Source organism: Lepisosteus oculatus, chromosome 10, assembly GCF_040954835.1.
Source record: "Lepisosteus oculatus isolate fLepOcu1 chromosome 10, fLepOcu1.hap2, whole genome shotgun sequence".
NCBI classification, from domain to species: Eukaryota; Metazoa; Chordata; class Actinopteri; order Semionotiformes; family Lepisosteidae; genus Lepisosteus; species Lepisosteus oculatus.
Window position 1 is genome coordinate 9,071,370 of NC_090705.1, and position 21,466 is coordinate 9,092,835.

General features: G+C 42.8%; 1 protein-coding gene across 4 annotated transcripts in view; it reads right to left on the reverse strand.

Annotated features, from left to right (window-relative positions):
- The window catches only part of ncaldb (neurocalcin delta b), a 96,005-nt gene that overhangs the window by 31,187 nt on the left and 43,352 nt on the right, over positions 1–21,466 (reverse strand). The window contains exon 1 of one of the 4 annotated variants that reach the window (XM_006635971.3): positions 13,357–13,526. The exons of the other annotated variants lie outside the window; for them this stretch is intronic. The gene's annotated coding sequence lies outside the window, so the exon portion shown is untranslated. Of the gene's footprint in view, positions 1–13,356; positions 13,527–21,466 lie in introns of those variants that run through there. 4 annotated transcript variants of the gene reach the window in all.

Below are 21,466 nucleotides of genomic sequence, written 5' to 3' on the forward strand. Positions count from 1 at the left end.
TATTTAACAAGCCTGCTTCGAATTGCCTGTTTTCTAGCTCTAGTCGCAAACACATAAGAAACCTCTGCAATGCATTGGAAGATTTATATGTGCAGATTCCATGTATGAGTGGCACAGTGACACAGTGGCTAGCATCTTCTAGATAATATGGGAAAGTGATGGAAAGGGAAGCAAAATGTTGAGACAAAGTTCCAATTGTACAATACACTAGTAAGACCTTGTTTGGAATACTGTAATTCTGGCAAATCCTTTATAAAACAAAAACAGTATTCCCCAGGAATCCAGTGCAAAGCAACCAGATACATGAGTATTTATCTGGGATTTAAGCGCATGTCCTACATTGAGGGGCTGAATAGCAAATTGCATCTGGTATAGCGACATTCAGCATGTCTGAACTGCTGCTTGAATCCCTGAGTCACTGCAGAGCACAGACATGTCTTATACAGTATATGCCATCTCCATGGACAACCTATGCTTGGCATTACACAGTGCTGTTCAGGTCTTCCCAGCTGTGGGAAGTATTACAGAGACGGTTTGCCAGTCTGAGAGCCCCAGAGACTCTGGGAACCACCCATTTGAGATAAAGACAATCCATTCTGTTTCAGATTCAAATTAAAAAGAAAACGACAGGCAAAAAGAAAGAAAAAGCTCACCTTTGAGTTAACTGAAATGTCACCAGAGGCTATGACTTGGATGGTCTAAATTGAACTGTCCCTGTCGATAAAGACAGTGGGGGGGAAAACATTCACTGCATTTGTGAACACCTATAAGAGTGCACAATATTCAAAAGGTAAAAACCCTACTAGTTATGTAATTCATTTAAACAAAAACTACATAAATCGTAGTAAATCATTCTGAATTCACACATTTCATCAAATGTGCGCTCATCAATTTCACAGTGGGCGGCTCTCCCGAGGCTGGTCAAAACACGAAAGTGCAGGAGCTGTCCTGCTTGGTGTCACTGACCGACTCTGTCACCTTTTCCAGGTCTTAACCGGGCCCCTCGCCCCCCATGATCATGTGCACCAGTTGCTTCCTGACAGATTCAAGGACTTAAGTATTTTTAAGATTCTGAAGGCCTACAAGCCCATCAGGATTTAGGCTTGGAAAGGATTGGAGATAAAAGAGGGCATAAGAGGTCATTTTCAAGTCTCCTGCTTGGATGAGTCCTTTCAATTGACCATCAGGCTCTTAGAGATCTTTGAAAACAACACTTTATCATGGGCACGCCCTTACAGTAGGTATTCTTACAGAGCGACCTTCAAGGTCTGAATCATGTGGTGTCTCGAGCAATTGTCATCTCACTGCGTGAAACGCCTTCACACTGGCTTGATGATCAGAAGCATCCACAGGCGATTAGAAAGAGACTCATTGCTCAATACAGCCGAACTTTAAAATCTGTAGAAATGATTGCTTACATTTTGACAAAGTGTTCTCAGGGCCTCTTCGTTCTTGATGTTTTGTGAAGTGCTGTGAGACCGGCCTCACCTGTGGCTTCAATGACGCTGCTGGAATACACACATCCCTGGTTCATTCCTTTTAAGTGTACTGGTGCTCAATTAGGGGACCTTCTACCTTTAACCTTTACAATAATTAGGTTTTGAAGCTCTTGCAAACGTTTCAAAAAGCCCTTACAAATTGTAGATTTTTTGGGGTATTCTGAGAGGGTGAGACAAGGATTTTTAACCACTGACAGATGACGCATGAACACGTCTCAAAGGCACAAGCAGTCCAGTGTTACTTTAAGAACAAATGCATTAAACATGGGTTAAATGTTTCAAAGTACTGACTGTAAATCTTTCACGGTGGGCACTGACCGTCTCTGTATTCCTCACCAATTTCCTCCTTGCCTGGCTGCTCAGTTTGGAAGAAGAGTCTGATCTACTGGTTTTATTTTACTAGTCAAAAATTCAGATTAGTTCTGCATCAAAGTTTTATACAGTGCAGCATGAAAGAAACCTACTGAGTTCAGTGGTTGGGCTGGGAACAAAATGCCTGCTGGCCAATAATATCCCAGTCATACCACAAAAGGGGCATTTATGGAACTGAAAATCCTGCCTAGGGTTTGCAACAGCCTCTGAGTGATAAAGCAAACATGGGCAAACGGTTTTCTGGTCAGACAAGACAAGATTTGAACTTTGGGGTCTAAACGCAAAGTGCTACGTCTAAAGCAGACCCATCATGGCGCATCATTTGGGCAACAGCATCTTTAAATGTCCAACAGGGCACATTGGGAACCTACGGAAATCCCTAAAACTTCAGTTCACAAATAAGCAAACTTCCAGTGACTCGAGACAGCTTGAGCAAACCAGCCGAGAAGAATGGGCAAGGACTACCATTATGACTATCAATTCACAGTGCTAAATTTGTTAAACAGGAAAATACCATACAGTTTTTGACTGTGAATGACTCCCAACCACAGACTGTTCTTTGCGGGAAGTATCAACTCAATGTTGAAAGAAAAGTGAAATATTCCGTTATTATTAGCCAAGCGTTGCAATGATGTTAGCTACTTTGAACACGGGGTGGCAGGATTAACCCACCAGGTGAATTATTGTCATTCGCATAAAGCAAAATCCCAGCAATACACTGCAAGAATCGCTCCATGACACCACAAGTACAACATTACAAACCTACGAGAGAATGTTAAATACTGGTAAAAATGTTACAGGGAGTCAATGGGGGAGTTTTGATTTGGATTTCAATACAAGGCTGCAGCATGGAGTAGTGCTGAGAGACTCTGGGTCTCTAAAGGGAGCGTCCTGGGCTCAAGACCAGGTGGGATGCTGCCGTTCTAGCCTGAAACAAGCAAGGAACTCTGCACTCAGAACAGCCCCAGTAAGAACCCTTCTCTCAAAATAGGTTCTCTCTAAGTCATGGCTGTCAACCAGATGTGACTTGTTTGAAGATGTGTTGCTTGATGTCCATTGAAAAAAAATGGTCGCTTCTACTGGAGCAGTTCATTTTACTGGAGCGCTTCCACATGATGTCCCATTAATGAAAGGGAAAAGCCTCATATACAGGTCTTGAGACGACTTTGTGGGGCTTTCCATGGTCCCGAGAGGATCGCTCCTGGAAGTACATACTCTGTCGGGTGACGTCTTGGTTGAGAATCCCTTCTTGAAGTATACAGTCAGACTGGTATAATAGGCTGAGGACGAACCAGCTACTGTGCTTGGTCATTTAAAAGTGTGCTTTGCTGCACCTGCCCAAATTATCTTCTAAATGTCATCGGCATAGTGACATACATCATTAGAAGGGAACAGCATCTCTACTAATTAATTCCATGACCTTTTGAATGAAAGAACAAATACGCACTTATTCTTGAAATAAAAAACGGAAACTGTCAGACCTCTAGCTGTTTCCCGATCCCCAAGGCTGAAAGCTGGTGGGCCCAAGGACTGTCCAGGTCTGTCAGGTCAGAGCTGGTGCTCATTTATGAGAGATCAGGTTTTCCAGGCAGGAAATGGTGGGTAATTTCTGCGTTGATGGCATTTCCCGTGCCCTACTCCTTTTCTGTAAAGACCAGCCCATGAATTGCTACATTATATACCAACGACACCACATGTAAACTCCCCGATGTCGGGTTTAAATGGACTTCCATCAGTATTGTGATATCAGTGCTGCAATAATGGAAGACTGCACAGCAATGAGATTTCGGAATAATCCATCTACACCACTCAAAGAAATAAAACACCTGAGGTAAACATTTGACAGCTAGAAGGAACCACCTACTTTATGACACCACTGAAAAACCATCTACTTTATGATACCACTCAAAAAAGCAGTAAAGATATAAACCTCTAAAATGATCAGCAGTAATGAGACAGATTCCCACTTTTGTGTTTCAGATAAGTGAAGTAATAGCTTAAAGAAACCTGTTAGCAGTTAAGATAGAAAGGTTTGGAGTGCTGTGTCTTTAATTGTTTGTTGGGTGTTGTTATAATCCCAGGTATTAAGAATAAGCTGCTGCGCTTAGGTGATCTTTCACAGATTTGAGCCTCGTCTCATACCAGAATCAACGTATTGGAGACAAGGGTGTAGAAAATCTCTTCTTTAATAACATGGAAGAATGAAAGGTGCTTTACTGTCTGTAGAATTATAAGATGTTTGTTTTTCTTCATTTAACTCGCAAGACTGAGTACAACAGTTGCATAACACACAAGTGTTTATTTTTATCCTGCTGAACCTACTTAACCCCCAGAGCTTCTGCTGCATCTCTCCCCCACGCTAATCTACCTACAAGCAGACCAAAAGGCCAAACAAAGTCCTATCCCACTCAGTGTTTCTGACGACAAACATAAAAAAACATTCTTCTGAAGCAGAAAAATAGACAAGAGCACCAGTTTTCATTCAACAGCCTGTCTTTGGCTTCCTACGCTGTCTCCTGATTATAGTGGACCCAGGAGAGCCTGCACATCTCCTTCTCAAAAACAACGTGATACTCTGCTCTTGAATTTCCCTGGTCTTGGTCAGACGGTCCACCTGGTGTATCTGAGAGAAAGCACTGTCAGACACGGATGCCACCGCTGGCTCGTGATAGCTTCTCCAGAGGCATGTCCATCAAGCGCAGCGCAGAGCAGAACAGTACAGCACAGGTCTCAACCTTCCGAGGAAGAGTTTAGCATGACATTGTTGTGACTGGTTTCAGCAACGCCTACACTTCCCAGCTTGATTGCCTTACCTAGATGGTTTGGAACAAGGGATTCTGTTTTGCTTAGACATACAGGGAAAGGAAAGAGGCAAAGAAGGAACATAATCAAAGCTGATTTGAGGGAGAATTCCTCCCCCCCCCCCCTTCTTACAAGCAGATTTTGTCCAGGTAATAGGAGCACCGTAAAGAGTACCAGTTTCTGAGCATTATCACAAAGAGCTTGTGGTCCTACACTGTCTTGTGGAATGTGCAATGGTTCCCCTTTATTTGTGGGCATCCATGTTTTGGAGAGAAAGATTTAGTTCTGGGTTGGATTCAATTTTTATCACAACAGCTTTTCTAACATTAGCCTGTAAAGATGTGTTTTGTGGTGAATTTAGACGACACGGACAGAATTCTGGAATTTTCTAGGTCGGTATTAAGTAGGAAACCCACTGACTGTACATATTGTACCTGTATATAGGATAACTATACTGTAGGTTTGTAAATGATCAATAAATATGTTTGGTTGGTCTACGATTGGGCCTGAATAATACTCTATCCTTCGGAATTGTGCCAGAAAAACAAAAGACAGCAGATAATTCATCTTTATAATTTGCTTATGTATCAAGCTGGTGTCAGAATCAGATTTTTAACACCCCCTATATCACACAATAACAACATGGTGACAGCAGGCATTCATTGCGGGCCAGGCTTAGTTTTATCATTAATGGTCTGCTGACAAAACAAAATGTACTCAATGCACGACGGTGAAACTCAAACACGCAGAAGCCTGGCGAGACCAAGGGTTAAGCAGTCATGCCTCCAGTGGTCCCTCAGGAAGCACACAGCTAAAACATTTCTCGTGTTCAGAAACAACCAAGTCAGGGCATGGGACTGGATGAAATAAGGACATGATGTCAGGCAAAAAGGCAGAAGGGAGGGGGGGGTAAACTGAATTTTGCCCCACAAGTTGTAAAGATAGATTTTATTCTATTTTAAACTATTCTCTTGCTTTGACATTAGCGTAGACTGGGATTTTTCCTTGTCTTGTTTTCTTAGCATGTATTCACTAATACATACTGACAGACAGTGAAAATGCAACACTTGAGTGTACTGGTTTTAATCAACAATAGACAGAGATATGAAACAAAGTGTGAGTGAAAACACAGGTCAAAGAATGATGTGACGTTTTCCCAGAATGAAATGCTGCCACGCTGTCAAAATAAACACGAACACGTAATGCTGCAGCCAGCCGAGGATGGCTGGCCCGTCACGGACGTCTTTTACCGAGGACATGCAGGAGACAAAGTTAATGGTGGTTTACTTTTTACCACTTTCCTTTTAAATCTTTTACTCAACATTGTTAGCTGTAAGCCTCTCCTTCAAAACGTTTAACACCAACAGCTAGCACCTAAAACAGAGACAAGCCTGTTAAGAAAAGGTTAACAACCAAATGCAAACAAATGCTTTTTTGATACAGGCTCCACTTTTCAGTGAAAGATTCAGAACCAAAACTGACAACAGACAAACTGAACAAAAGTCAGATGTAAAACATGCAGAACCATTTTCTGTGCACAATGAGTAACAAATGACAAACAGACAACATATTTTAAACAATATCTACAATATCAACTTTTACATAGGTCTACCGTCTAATAGCATGTACGAGAAGCAAATCATTTTAATTTGTATATGAGCTTCTAAAGAAAGAATACATACTTCACTTCATACAGCTTCACTGACGGAAATAAATATGCATAACTGCTGATCACGATTACCATAAACTGTAACAACAGCTGCACACAGCAAATTAATCCTTTTCTATGCGATGTGAACGCTGGACAAATTTAATGATGATTTATAAATACTAAAATGTGCATCAATTGAAACTAGGAGAAACAGCAGCAGATCCAGCTTTGCAGTGAACATTTTAATAAGACAGTTTGTGTTTAAAAGTGATGTCTTGTCATACCAACACTTTAGAAAACAGAAAGAGAAGAGCCGACCTGTTAGAAGGGAAAAAGGCAGTGGTCATGCAGCAAGGGCCCAGACACTGGCAAGCTGGGCCCACAAATATTTTATGGGACACAGGTAAGTGGAGAAAACGGGTTTTGTCCTCCCAGTGATTTTTCTGATGTTATGCCGCTGTAATCTTAGCACTTGTGTGGACTTGCACTGTACCCCCTGGAAAACTGACACTTCTAAATCGGTTTAAAGGGACTGAAAATACGCTGGCTGCCCTCAATGTGCAGGTGTTCCTAAAGGAGGTTCTTCTCCACCACCACCACCACCACAGCATAGGGCTTCAACAACACACTCGCTGTGCCATTCTCTCTCGCCCCCCTCGCTCACGTCTCTCGATGGCAAAGTGACAATCACTGGGGAACAAAACCCTCCACTGCTCCCTGCGGCTACCTCGGATATTTCCAGGCCTGCAGAAGATGCCGAATTGCCCTCTGAAGCTGCGACAGCTACCCCGAAGTTACCTTTGAGCATGAAGGTCGCTTTCCTGCAGACGGCGAGTTACAGTCCTTCTGCTAAGGTCTGAGGTACGGGTTATTTCTTCCTGGAATTTCTCCTGAATGTCAGATTAGATCAATCCTGGAGTGCTGTGGCAGCCTCCTGCCTTCTCAGACATAGCCTGTCCCTCACAGAGCGGGCTTCCCTTCCAGAGAATGCCGACTCTGGACTAGGGAGCCGATTGTCAAAGCAGAACATCTCATTGTCTGGGCACCTTGTCCCTTAGACAGGCCACCTTCCATCCTGCTGGACACAACCGGTGCATCTTCATTAATCAAGCAGGCCAACAATATGTCTTCATATAGACTTATATTTAGATAGATTCTTAATGAATACATTTTAGCTCTATTACTTAAGCTTAGCACCTGGCATTTGCATGAAATTGAATTCAGGATTTTTGTTATGCCAGGGAACAATTCTACTCATCTACCTATTCTTTTTGTGAATCCATTTAACACTATGGAAGTGCCCAATGAGCCACTGCAAAAACTCAAGATGATTGTGTTTTCATTCTGCATCAGTACAGATATTAAGTGTCTTGTAAGATTTAGAGCAAATCTGGGCACAGAAAAACAAAATTACTGATCAATAATGAATTGATTGCAAATGATGACAACGGTCAACATCTAAAGAAGATCAGCTGATAACGACTTGCCAGTCGAGTCAATCACCAAACAATTCACCTGTTCTCATTTCCATACTTGGTTTTTGTGACGGCTCCTTTGCTCAACGCACGTGCAAGACGATAAGATTTAACCATCAAAACAGCAAATATCAGCAAGTAGACCAGACCCTCAGGAACAGTGACCTGCATCTCATGTTGCATGGGAAATCCCAGTAACCTGTATCTCATGGTTCATGGGCCACCCCAATGACCTCTAATTACTGAGACAGGACCCCATGGGCAGTAGCAATGGCCAGTGTGTACCAGGATCTAAACAGCGCCAATGGGGGAAAGCTCAGCTGCACTTACAACATGTCAGCCAGCATCACTGCCAGAGGATAATTGCACTGATTGGACCACAGCTCATCCCCGCTAACACCCTGTTACCGCACTGAGGTGTTATGTAACAGGGACATACATTACTGCGATCGGTGGAGAGCCGCGCGGAGCGGGGAGTATAATGAGGACTACTCCAGGCGCTGGGAAGCAGTGGGGGAGGAAACATCACAATTTAATCAGATCAGAACTGCGTTGTGCTCTGTACTGCAAGAGGAGACTCAATTACTCTCAGATATCTTCACACTGCGCTGGTCCAAAGACAGAAATATGAAAATGGCAGGAGTAGTATAGGAAAAGGCCATAATAAACAACAATACCAGCAAAGCAAAAACAGATGGTGTTTCTAATAACTGCATACACTAAAATAAAATATCCCACACTTTCAGACCTGACATCAGTATAAAACGCGTCAACCTGTCTGTATCACTATTTTAATCCAGGAAACCTATTCTTTTAGGAAAAAAAAAAATACAGCACGTCAGTGAGATTTCATTAAAATATTTTAGATACCTTAGATCAATTCATACCTTAGCTTTCCTTTTTTAATGACTACAACAAAATATACTCCTTAAAAACAGTTTTCCTTAAATTGCTGAAAACATGCCAAGCCCTCCAGTGTGTATGTATAGTGTAATCATCAGTTTCAGAAATTTAATTTCACACAGCCCTCAAGGAACATCATGGTTTTTCAATGCTAACAGTCCGTTGTCTACCTGCCTTACCCAATACAGGGTCGCAGGGGAGTTGGAGCCTGTCCCAGCAAGCAGTGGGTGCAAGGTGGAAACTCCCTGGACAGGATGCCAGCCTATCGCAGGACAGACAGACACCTACACTAACACTAGGGCCAATTTTCCCAGAAGCTGTTTAACCTACCAGCACGTCTTTGGATAGTGGGAGGAAACACACAAACTCATACGGACTCCTCACAGGTGACACCCCAGGTCCGTAATTGGACCCAGGGTCCCAGGCTCAGGGGCGGCAATGCTAACCACTGCTGCGCCGTGCTGCTGGCCTCCCCTAATTCCAGTATGAAATCCTCCTGCTGGGGCATCTCGGAATGGAGTCAGCTGATGCTGGCACGACTCGACCTTTGACCCCTCCACAAAGCCGCAACCTTTCCAGGCAGCGACCTCTACACCGCCCAACCAGACAACCAAACAGGAGGGCCGGAGCCCGTCCTCAGCTCAGTTCTTGAACGCGCTTCACATTCTCAGAAAATCCTGGCCGCCTTCATTCTTCAGCTGCGGCGGGTTCGTCCCGTTCACGGTTTATACACCTCGTTCTCCACATTCATCTCAGCTATATTATTTTCCTTGGAATTGGGGGGGGGAAAAGTACGACAGAGGCAATCTTTCTGAAGGTCGCATGACCTCTCGCGAGTGGCGAACACTAAAATAAGCAAAGAATAAAAAAGCCAGGACAGCTTTTCTGGGATTTCACGGACCTGAGAGGACGTGAGCGCACATGACAGCGAAGGCTGTGCCCTCTCTACAACAGCCCATTCATCCTTCCGGCATGTTCAAGTCATCAGGCTGGGCTAGCAGCAGGGCAGGCTGCAAACACGACGGTGTGTCACAGAAAACAACAGCAGCACAGCAGCTGAGCGCTCACAGAAGCGCCATTCAGGAGTCAGTTAATATTGGACCTTTCTTGATCCAAACCGTCTCTCTTCAGTCTGTACGTAACAAAAAAAAAAGAAATCCCTGGCTTTAGTGAAACATTTCCTTAGCTCATTTAGTCCAAGTTAGCGATGGGAAAAGTCGAGAATCACAAGCAGCGTTTAAAAAATATACTTCCATTGCTTACAGATATGAGAAGTCAACACACCACAGCCGGGGTCAAAACATCAATGAGCGGAGCTTGTCGACAGTTTTCGTAAAGCTTCTACAAGGAAAAGTCACAAACGACTTTCCTGCCAAACATTATGGTGGCGCAGATAGACAAACACAATGAAACGGAAGCACGGAAAAAAAAAAAGTTTTATACTGGAACAACAATTTGGGACTTGGAGCTGAAACCTTGACGTTCAGGTTGTTAAGTAATCGCAGCTGGAAGCCGGGACAGTGTAAAGCTATAGAAAACCGAGCGACAGGTTGCAAAATGAGTTCCGAGTGTGGGAGGAGAAACAGAAGGGTTTCTAATAGGCTTGCTGGTTAGGAATGGCAGGCCAGCCAGCCATTCTCTCGCCACCTCTTCCAATTCAGGGTTGTGAGGGAGAAAGACACCCTTCACGACAAGCACCACGCTCAAGGCAGCAGTCCATCACTGGTCAGACAGACGCACTCTCACACCAGGGCCGGTCCTTCCCCCGAAGCCAAGCACCCGGAAAAAAAAAAACAGTGCAAAAATGGGGTGAACATGCAAACCCCACAGAGTTAGGACCCCAGGAAGTCGGAGTGGTGGTGGCTCTGTGGCTCAGGATCTGCGCCTGTGGCTGGGAGGGTGCCGGTTCAAATCCCGCGGCCGGCTGAGGAATCCTACTCCATTGGGCCCCTGAACTTAACCCCAGCTGCTCCAGGGGCGCCGTATAAATGTCTGACCCTGCACTCTGATCCCAAGCTTCTCTCCCCGTCTGTGTGTCTCATGGAGAGCAAGACAAATTCCTAAGGCAAGAAATTGTATATGGCTAATAAAGTGATCTCTTCTCGTGATCTTAAGTAATCCCAGGGATCCAGAATTGCAAGGCAGCAATGCTGACCACCCTTAATGTCTCTTTACGGTCAGGATTATTGCTACTACTACCGTAAAATGAAACGGACTTTCAACATTTGCTGGATGTCTTGAAAAATAAATTACACATTGATCTGGATAAAAGTGGTTATTTCTTGGACGGCTAAAATCTTAACATTCGACGCACAACTAAAATGTTTACACCCTGAAAAGAAACGTACAGGACACAATGTTAGGAGAATAGGAATGCTCTGTATTCTGGCATTTTCAGATTTTTCTATGATTTTGTTGCTTTTTTTAAAACTGGACTTTATCACAATCCAGTCTTTTTTTTTTAAATGATGAACATGGCAACTTTTTATATGCTGGTATATGACTGATATTGGGCTGCAGCCTAGAGGAGACTCCTCATGTCACTGACTTAACCCTAAAAACAAATGCATGGAGCACAATCGCATTACATTTCAAAAGTAACATCACTCTTAAATCATTTTTAAAATCTAGATTAACAACAAACGACTGAAAGACATTTCACATGTACCTGATGAGTAATTCTAAAGCTCGTTTACCAACGGATCTTTTCAGGCTCTCAACAGAAGATCACACTTCTCAGGAGGAAAAAAACAAACAAAATCTCCCGCTCGGGTCCTGAATAGTTTTTAGGAGTTACAGACTTTAAATGTCTTCACATACAGTATGCCCTCTGACCCTGCAGTGCATCTGGCGCGGACGGTCTCTTCAGAAAGAACCGCCCCCAAGAACAATGAGCCCCAGGATCTGTGACCCTCCTTTGGATCCATGTGCAACACGAACACATTCCAGAATAAGCACTCTTTTTAAGATGACAAAAAAGAAATAGTCTGGTTAGCTATTCCACTGCGACACCTTGTGCACTGTTAACTCTGTGCAGATACGGAAGGAGCGGTGCTCTGTGGCTAAGGATCTCACCTGTGGCCGGAAGATTGCCGGTTCAAATCCCGCGGCCAGCAGAGGAATCCTACACTGTTCGGCCCCTGAGCAAGGCCCTTATACCCAGCTGCTCCAGGGGTGCTGTACAATGGCTGACCCTGCGCTCTGACCCCAGGCTTCTCCCCCTGTCTGTGTGTCTCATGGAGAGCAAGCTGGGGTATGTGAAAAGACAAATTCCAAATGTAAGATATTGTAGAGGGCTAATAAAGTGATGTTAATGTTAATCTCCTCCTGGAAACCTGTTGAAATGACTGCCAGCACGGCTTCCCATCAGCTCCTTGTGCCAGCAGGACTTTGTGGATTCCCCAGAAACATCCTCTAAACTCCCCCTTCACTCACTCCCCCCTTAAGTACGAAACAAGCTGTACAAGGCCAGTGGAAACAAAAGGACAGAATAGACCTTGAGGTTAAAACTAAGGTCTAAAATTTCTTCTCCGCAATATCCCTCCTGACCTCAGCTTCCTTTCTTTTTGACGAGCCAGTAACAACAGCGAAGCGGTTCTAAATAAGACCCATAATGCGTCCTGCTGCACAGGGTTACTCTGTGTGGACTCTTGTCGCCTAAAACCGATACTGTAAGTAAAGCATGTGCTACAGAGGCGATGTGTTTTAATGTTATTATTGCTGGCTTCAGAAACCCTGCAATGCACTTAGGTTTGAGTATTCATGAGCTCCTGCGAGGCAGAAGACCACAGTAACACTTTGCATTTATGTCACTGCAGTGACCCAGACCAAGAAATAAAACACTCCTGTCTGCAGCTGGTGCCATTTGCAAGAAATGCAATTTGCACACATTACCGCACCAGTGACAGTCTGACACAAACGGGGGCAGATGGTAAGACAGTCCCCCCCATGCTGTTTCGAATAGCTGGCATGGGAGAAAGGAGTTTTCCTCTTTCGAGATAAACCAGACCGGTTATCTTCAGCTCCCAGGGGCTGTTTGTCTGTACTGCTTCCTTCAAGAGCCCACTAAACGAAGGCCAGCCTGCCTCTCAGCACTTTGGCGCTGATGTGCATGGAACAGACAGCCAGAGGCTTTATTCCTTCATCTAACAGAGACCTCACACAGCATCCACTAAGGACCAGTGCCTGTAGCCCCAACTCGCTGCACTGCAGTACGAATTAAGCAGACCGCCCCCTTCCAGGATTTGTAATGTACCCCTATGGCGGACGTTAACATGCCGATATGAAAGTTCCAAGATATCATGTGCAAATACTTAACGTCTTCTGCAATGCAAGCCTTTGGAAAGATTCCTCCCACAGCACCTTCTGAAAACAGAATCTCGACGGGCAAAATCTATTGCGAGCGAGAGCCGTGGGAGCAAATTAACTCTAAAACATTTGATTTTTGGTCTCCCCGCGTCCAAAACACAGTTTCTTATTTATTTTCCAAGTCTTCACAGCCAAACAAAATGCCATTTCAGCACATCCAATGTCCAGCATGTGCTGCACCAGCGTACCCACACCCTCTCTGCAGAAAAAGTGCCGTAGCTACCGTATGTGGAGATTCTCATCACATTTAGTTAAAAAGGCAGGACTCAACAGGTAGGCAGCTTACCTCACTCGGTAGAAATGCGAGTCTTTAATACCCCATACCCTAGTAGTTCCCCAGCAGTGGATAGCAGCACCACTAAAGAGCAGTAAATGAGGCAGAGGCAGCAGCAGCAGCAGCAGTAGCAGCAAGCAACAGGAACGCAAAAGTCCACAAGACACTCAGAATCCTTCAGCTCAGGGGTGAGTACCAGACTCTGCCTCCCACTGACGTCAAAGCCTCTGTCACATGGTCAGATGAAAAGCCAAAGCGAGCCTCTGTTGCCTTGGCAACAGGAACACTGCACTGAAATGATTTCAATAGGTCATCTGTCACACTGTGTGCACAGTCAAAAAAAAAAAAAAAAAGACTATTTCAACTCCAAAAACACTGTAAAACATCCTAAAGTGCCAACAACGGCTTTTGGCACTTCAAAAAGTAAGCACATTAGCTGAAAGTTAAAAAAAAAATAGTTTTGCCTCGGTAGATCTCTCTTTTTTTTTATACAGAATTTAACGTTAAAAGTTTTATTTTTGTTATGTAGAGCGGCCTTGCACAGAATTGCATCCTGTGAGGTTTAATAAAAATCATCTTTGTTCTTGGATATAAGTGGAGGAGATAAACTTAGTTTTCTGAAAACAAATACTGATACTGTAGCCCTGCTATTTTTCACTGCATTACAGGCCATGAACTACTCCTTTTTCACTCAGATCTGTAGCCACACTTAAATGGTGCCTCTTGAAATCTTAGAAACAGTTACTCTTTTCCTTAAAGGATAAAAACAGTGGGTGCTGCTCTGACTTGAATATTTCTTGATAAAAATATCACCCCATTACAGAGATTCATGTTTAATGAGAAACCTGCTTGACTCCAAAATAAAAAGAAACACAAAAATATTTTAAGCATTCACTATACATGCAAATCTGAGAGCAGCAGTACGCAAGTTAATACGCAAGCTTTAGTTGTCATTATAACAAATATTTTTTTTAAATTTGTAACAGCAAAAAATACTTTATATCCTATTAAATAATGGAATACCGTGCACATGTTTTTGAATGACCTAACTGCTCTTGATTTCCAGCACACTATTTACATAGCAAATCATAAACAAAACAGTCCTAAGCACAAACACTTTCGTGTAATCATCCCCTGAGATCCAAGTAGCTTTTCTAATAGCTTTGCTTCTGCTTGGTGTTTTGATGTGTTGGATGATTGCATGACGGATGAAGTGATGTAGTTAATGGCTGGGTTTTAGGTTATCTGGAACACAGGTTGAGGTGGGGAGAGAGGTATGTCCTTCATTTACACACCCAACACAAAACAAGCAGAGCATTCAATTGGAAGTTTCATGTCACTGGAATCAGTGGCTGGACTGAAAGCAAGCACACACAACAGGGAAGCATGTTTAACCCAGCATATTGCTAGCAAGTGTACTATGGAGTTTTGTCATGGAGTGGATTTATCTGTTGTTTGTGAAAATACGAATGGCATTCGTGTCTTTAAAAATGAAGGATCAAATTTTGGCCGAAATACAAAGAGGTGTAGTTGGGGCAGAGCTGAAAGAAAATCACTTGACATTTCTGGAGCTGGCAAGTAAGGTCACACTCAGCATTCCTATGGACAGATATGGGAAGCTCACAATGGGCAGCACAGATGGGGGACATTTCAAGCTGTCTCGGCTATTGTCTTTATCCGGTCCTTTATCAGTGGTCACACACCTGCTAGTTACTTTCCAGGGAACAGTAAGACTGGATTGGGAGCATATCCACCCAATATATATCTGGAAAACTGCAGTGAAGCTCACAATGCCTCAACATTCCGGTTGTACAAAGCCTCATTTGAATACCATCTGCGCTCCTGATGAATAGAGGTTTGAGGCCCACACTGTCTGGAGACAGGAGAATAAAAGAAAGATCACATGAACGAACCTTGGGTCACTGACGTACAGCCAGTATCGAGGACCAGACCAGACTCTGAGTGAAGGTGTGTGTGTGTGGGCATGTTATACGATCGACACAATGGAAGAACACACAACCAGGACCCAGTCAGCATTCTGCTGCTTACCCTGTTGCAGATTCTCTGACAGCAGATGTGAGCGTGTTAGAGTGACGTCCGAGTCTATAATCATAAGTAAAAGGAAATATGTTTAAAATGTAAAAAAAAATGCTAAAACAACAAGGGAAAAATAAGGCCAACCTAGTTTTTGAATCAATTTAAACAGTTCTTTGTGTTAATCTTAGATGCTGCATTTTTTCGGCGCAAAGTTGTGATAGGTGTATTTTTAGAGCTCACAGCATGTTATGAAACGAATGACTGGACTTCCTGATGTATTTTTAAGAGATCGTCCATCTGTAACAGTTCATTCAGCTTGAACCACACCGCCACATCCCTCTTTCTGTAAGCATTGGCTCACACTGATATACTCCCAAAGCTCCCAAATTGTTTTTACTCCCCGAATACGGACTTCATTGCAGCTCCACATCATAAAAACACAAAAGACAAATTCAATATCTGATGCACTGGTGCACAGATTATTTGGGCCACTGCAGTGAAACCTGGAAATTCTCGAACAGTCCTTAAACAGTGGCAGTTCGTGTAAAGCCTACCTGAACTTGAACTTAGAAAGGGGGTATGATCTTCTACTCTTCAGCATTGAGAGTGCAACGTGTCTGCTTAGCAGTACTCTGACTTACGGGTACGTTTTATAATGGCCGTTTAAAATCAAACCAAGAGGCTTCTACTGAATTATAAATAAGCTGTAACATGGCTGGACACGGGACCTTGTGATTAGATAACGACAGCTTAAAGGTAAGTAAGTACTCTCTTGGGGAAGGTAAAGGAACTCTAACAGATCCATCAGATAATCTGTTACCTAACAGTAATGCCAGCATCGGACCACTGAAGGGCTTTCCCATGCATCATTGTGTGGCTCATCTCTGTGGGATTTCAGTGTCTTGTTTCTTAGATTTCAAATATAGAAGTGGAGGCCTAAAATGGACATTCTCCTGCTCTTACACGCAAACAAGTTTCTTCTCACAGGAAAAATCATCAAGCCTAAGAATGACTTTGGAATATTTTCAAATACATGGCAGGGCGAAAATTTCATTTTGTACCGCCGTTTTAAAAAGCACATGAAATGTGTCAAAATATTATAGGTTCTGTCTGAGGTTTTTCTTTACACATTCGGTATTAACTTTTAATTTCCCACAACTTGATCTTGAGATGCTAAAAACTTACTGTTTCAGTTCTGCAAATCTGCGACATGTCACAATCTTTAAGCAGTGATTCTCTCAGAATTTTCAGGGACATCTGTTGAGTTCTTAGAAACCACCTTTCAGACCACATACGTGAAAAACAAACTAGGCCAGGATTATTTCATGTCCCTCTAAGATTTTTTATTATAAGGTTCCTGCCTTGAGTAAGTGCAGGTTCTTATCAAATGAAGTAAAAGTCATGGCGTGACACAGGGGTCATCTCTTTTGGCAGTGAGCTCTGCATAGATTAAACCTATTGTAGCTGAAGTCTGAAATTTTAAACAATAGAGCAGGCCATGTAGGTTGGATTCTTAAAAAAAATAATTCCTTACTTGTACTAGCATGCTGTTAGTTTGTTGTTATATTGATTTCTTAAATTTGATAACTAATGTGGTCATGGAGAGATTACACAACTGAGATGCAGTAAATGAAAGCAAAATTCAGTACACTTGCCATTAAAATAAAGCAGGTTCTAATTCTTTAAGGCACTGGATTTGTACTCTATTTTTTCCAAATGAGAGAGGAAGGACAGCACACCAGCTTAATGGCATGCAGCTGCAACAACCAACAAATCAAAACTAAGAAATGCTTTGTTTAGCGCTCATACAATCCCTTATGAGAATGATGCTTATCCCAGACGCATGTGTGCTCTCCCTCTGGTCGCCAGTCCATCACAGGGCTACACTACGACACATTAAAAACGTGAAAAAAATGAGTTTTCATTAAAAAAACAGGCCCATACTAAAAAAACGGTTGTGCAATTGGTATATAATAAACATCTCTTACATCTCAACCTGCAGAGTATTTGATGATAAGAACAGTAAGAGAACAGTAGATCACTTTGCGTGGCAGTTTATGCAAACCGAGCTCCTCAATGACTTTCACATGAGTGTCACAGCAGGAATCACTGACAGTTAACACAGGCTTACTGGATTATCAGACAAGTGCTGTGTGTCGGAGCAGGTGGAGCTATTCAGAACTGGATACATCTTGGACTTGCAGAATTAGCCCCGTGGTGCCTTTGAGCTGCAAAGCTTCTGAACGGGGGTGGGATCCATACCTTGTCCAGATAAATGAAGCATGTGAAAAGAGCGCATGGCCTTGTAATCATGTGCAAATGAGCTGGGATATTCACCTCTAAGCAATGCAGTGCAAGGATGGGCAGCAAAGATGATTTGCATAGGAGGTACTTGTTTCCATTACATAAATATACCACAGGCACAATCACCCACGGCTTTCACCCCATTTCAGGACAGATATTCCCCCTTAATCTCTGGTCAGAGATCCGTTTACAAATCGACCCTCCTGCCCTCTTCCTGCAGTCGGGGAGTTCAGCCTTTATCCGCTGCCCCAGAAACAAATGAGGTCTAAAACGTTTTTAAAACTACTGTCTCTCATGTCAAACTCTTACAGTTTGATTCTTTTCCTTCAAGCACAAGAGAGAAGCAGTTTTTACGTGAGACTTCAACGCCTTCATTCCCCAACACAGACTGGGATCTTGTCCGCTCAAAAAAACAATACAGGCAGAGCGAGACAAAGGGGATAGAACTTTTAAGCAACAGGTGATCGTGATACAGTGTGGCTTTGAAGTATATTTCAAAGCAAATGTTCTCAATGTCCAGAAGGTAAAATGGGACAGGGTCCAAAATCATTAGAAAATGAATGGCAATGGGCTAGATGGGTTCTGCTTGAAGCACAGAGCATGTTTATCCACAAAGTGATTAAAACAGAAGCTAAAAAACTATTTTAGAAAGTTTGAATAGTTTTACCAGGCTCTCTACATCAAACATGCAAATCAAACCGAATTTCAACATTGACATTGTTCAAACTAACCCTCCTTTTCAGATCAGGATGTCACAGTCCCCAACTCTCTTTAAATCACACTTTATAATGTACAGATTTCCACCATATGGTATTTGTATAGCCCTACTTTATGTTATTCCTATGCTTTCGACACAAAGCTTTGGTACATATATTTGAAAGGAGCATAGCAAAATAGTTAATTTTCATCATAATTAAACAAGCACACTGAAGATATGGATTGTACATTAACTAAATAAGAGGATGATGGCTCATTAACTTTGACTATTGTAATGGCAGCATTCTGTTTCCCTAGGTTAAAATATATGAAGAAATAGGAAAAAGGTAACTAATTTCTCGGTTTTAAATTTCCAACTTATTTGCCAGTCCGCGTTTTTAATGTGTGTGTTGTGCCCAGTGATTTTAACAGATCATTACAATGGAAAACAGGTCTGTGCAGTAAATGAGCCCTGTACAGAATTGGGCTACTGGGTGCTTGTTGTACGTTAATTGTGATATGATTGACTATGACTTTTAAACCGCTCCTCCTGTAGGAAGAAAAAAAAAAGAAAATCCTTGTTCACACTCACTGCCAAAGCCTTTGGAGAACTCTCACTTTCAGTCCTGTGGAATCGATATTTAGTGTGTGAGGACTGGAATTATTTTGGACAGTATCTCCTAGTTCATGTGCTGGTGCCATCTCTGCACAGAAGACTGAACTGAAACCTGCAAACTCAATCACTTAATCGCCAGACCCAAAAGCATTCAGCCAAGATACTCATCCAACTGCTGCCTATTCATGATTTACTTAACGGACAACGAGAGTTTCCTTTGATGTCTCCTACTGCTCACTGTCATCACTTCAGAGGTGTTATGTGAATCAAAGGGAAAGGAGAAGGACCACGCAGCTCCACGCTGAGGGGGATGCTTGGCCCACAGCTGCTTATGCCTTCCTTTATACCCATGGCGTTCACTCATACATTGAACTGGAGCTGCAACACTCATAACACTTTAATTCCAGCTGAACAAAATGTTCAGAACAATCTGGTCTTCTTCAAACCTCATGTCAAAGCAAGTGCACTGTTCCTAAACACTTTTTCTATTGCTTTCTGCTATGGATAAAGATCAAAACTCCAAAATCCCACTGAAGATGGGTCCTTCAGAGTTCTTCTTACGCCCCACAGCTCATGTGTTGCTGGTGTGAGTCTGGGCTAGACTGCACCCATTGGCAGTCTGTGGTCAAGGTCCCCCAAGGAGGGGAACTCTCTCAGCCCAGCCTTGCTGAGCCAGTCAGCAGTCTCATCCTGTTGTGCAACAGCCAGTGCTGTAAGAGGCTGGACACTTGTGCCCTTGCAGTGTGGACAGTGAAACACAGGGAATCTTCCTCCAGTCCTTGACAGTCTTCATTCCAGCCAAAAAGAATCCACTACTAAACCAATTGATTGACTGACTGACTGATTCTGAACTAATTTCTATACTCAGAGCTGAGATGTCACAAATCAAGACTTTTCTGCACGTCATTTCCAAGAAACAAAGTGAACAGGACTCGTTTTAAAATTGTTGCTCTCCTATTGCTTTCTAAATGCCTCTTATTGCTCATCCAATAATGACGCACAGACGCAGGTGGGAATGACTCTGTCAGAGGCTCTTGTAGTGAGTGTCCTTGGTGCTGTTCAAGCCCACTAGTTGAATTCAAACAAGTCATTGAAACAATAAACTGAAGTGAAACGAGAGCTGAACAAATAAAAAAACAAATAAGAAGACAGTTTATTTAAGGCCCATTGTGAGGCAGCAATGTTAACCACTGAAAACCAAGTGCTTTGAGAAGCCTTTAAAGGCGCTACATAAAATAAAGTTTATTATTAACATTATGAGACCTTCACGTTACAGTGGCTAGCTCATTTAGACAGGCCCATCCTGACTCTTGATAGCTCTGAATTTATCTTCCCCTGAAATTAATAGCTCTAAATGTACACTTCACTCTTAATCTTCATGGACATCAGAAAAGAGGTGAAACACTGGTGATTTCTACTCGCCCAAATGTTCACGGTATATTGCAGTTCCAAATTTCACTTTCTTCTACGTCACAAATGCAAGAGCCGGGGAAAAAAAACTTTATGAGAAAAAGCAATAGGTCGCTACTGATTCATGAGACTGTGGAAGAAAGTCGTTTTTAAAGGTATGAGGTACAATTAGCTTGAAATGCCAGCTTACTGTAAATATAAGCACAAGATGATGTATGTCTATGCGCAGCAAGGATACTTCAAAACTTCAGCTATCCATCTTCCAGTGTGAAGAATGTCTGTGGACATACAGAGCTAGCCTGAACTCACTGAAATGAATGATGGCAACACAGAGCCGTTAATATTCATAAACGCCTCACGCTACCCAGGAACATGAGGCAGCAAAGTGTGTTTGGAAACTGTGGTTGGCCTTGTAAGATGAATTTCACATTTCTGTGTCACTGACGTTACAAGGCTAATGGTGTTCAGAAACTATAATGTGTTCCTTTCTCTTTCAGCAGAAAGTGAAGTGTAATTCATGCTGAAAAGGGATTATCACTGTCTCACGGATCAAACAGTGTTCAAAACAGTTTTCATGATAAAATTCTTAATCTGTTGCTTATAAAAAAAAAAGGGCTCTCCGATAACGGGCACCAAATGTTTTAAGAAAACAAGTTCTAAAAATAATGCTGGTCAAATCTTGACATCGGAGGTGCAACGTCTAGGACATTATGATGTCGCAGACTGAACTAAATTTGATATATCAAATCATTTGGGGGCCAAAAGCAGTCAACCAGCCACTTATGTAACAGATTCCACCCGGCTCCACAAGGAAGACAGACCATGGGATACCTCCCTTCAGAAAATCACAGCTCGTCATGACATCGACAGCACATAATTAGAAAGCGCTTCACACTAAGCGAAGGGAAGCAGTGCAGTGCTCCTCACAGACTGCAGGCCTGGCTCCTCTCGTTCCACAGCTCAGAGAGGTGCGAACTACAAGCCGTGCAGCCCTGGCAATCTGCAAAGAAAATTAGCAGGTATTTAGTGTAACAGTTGGCTAATTAATTAGCAATTACT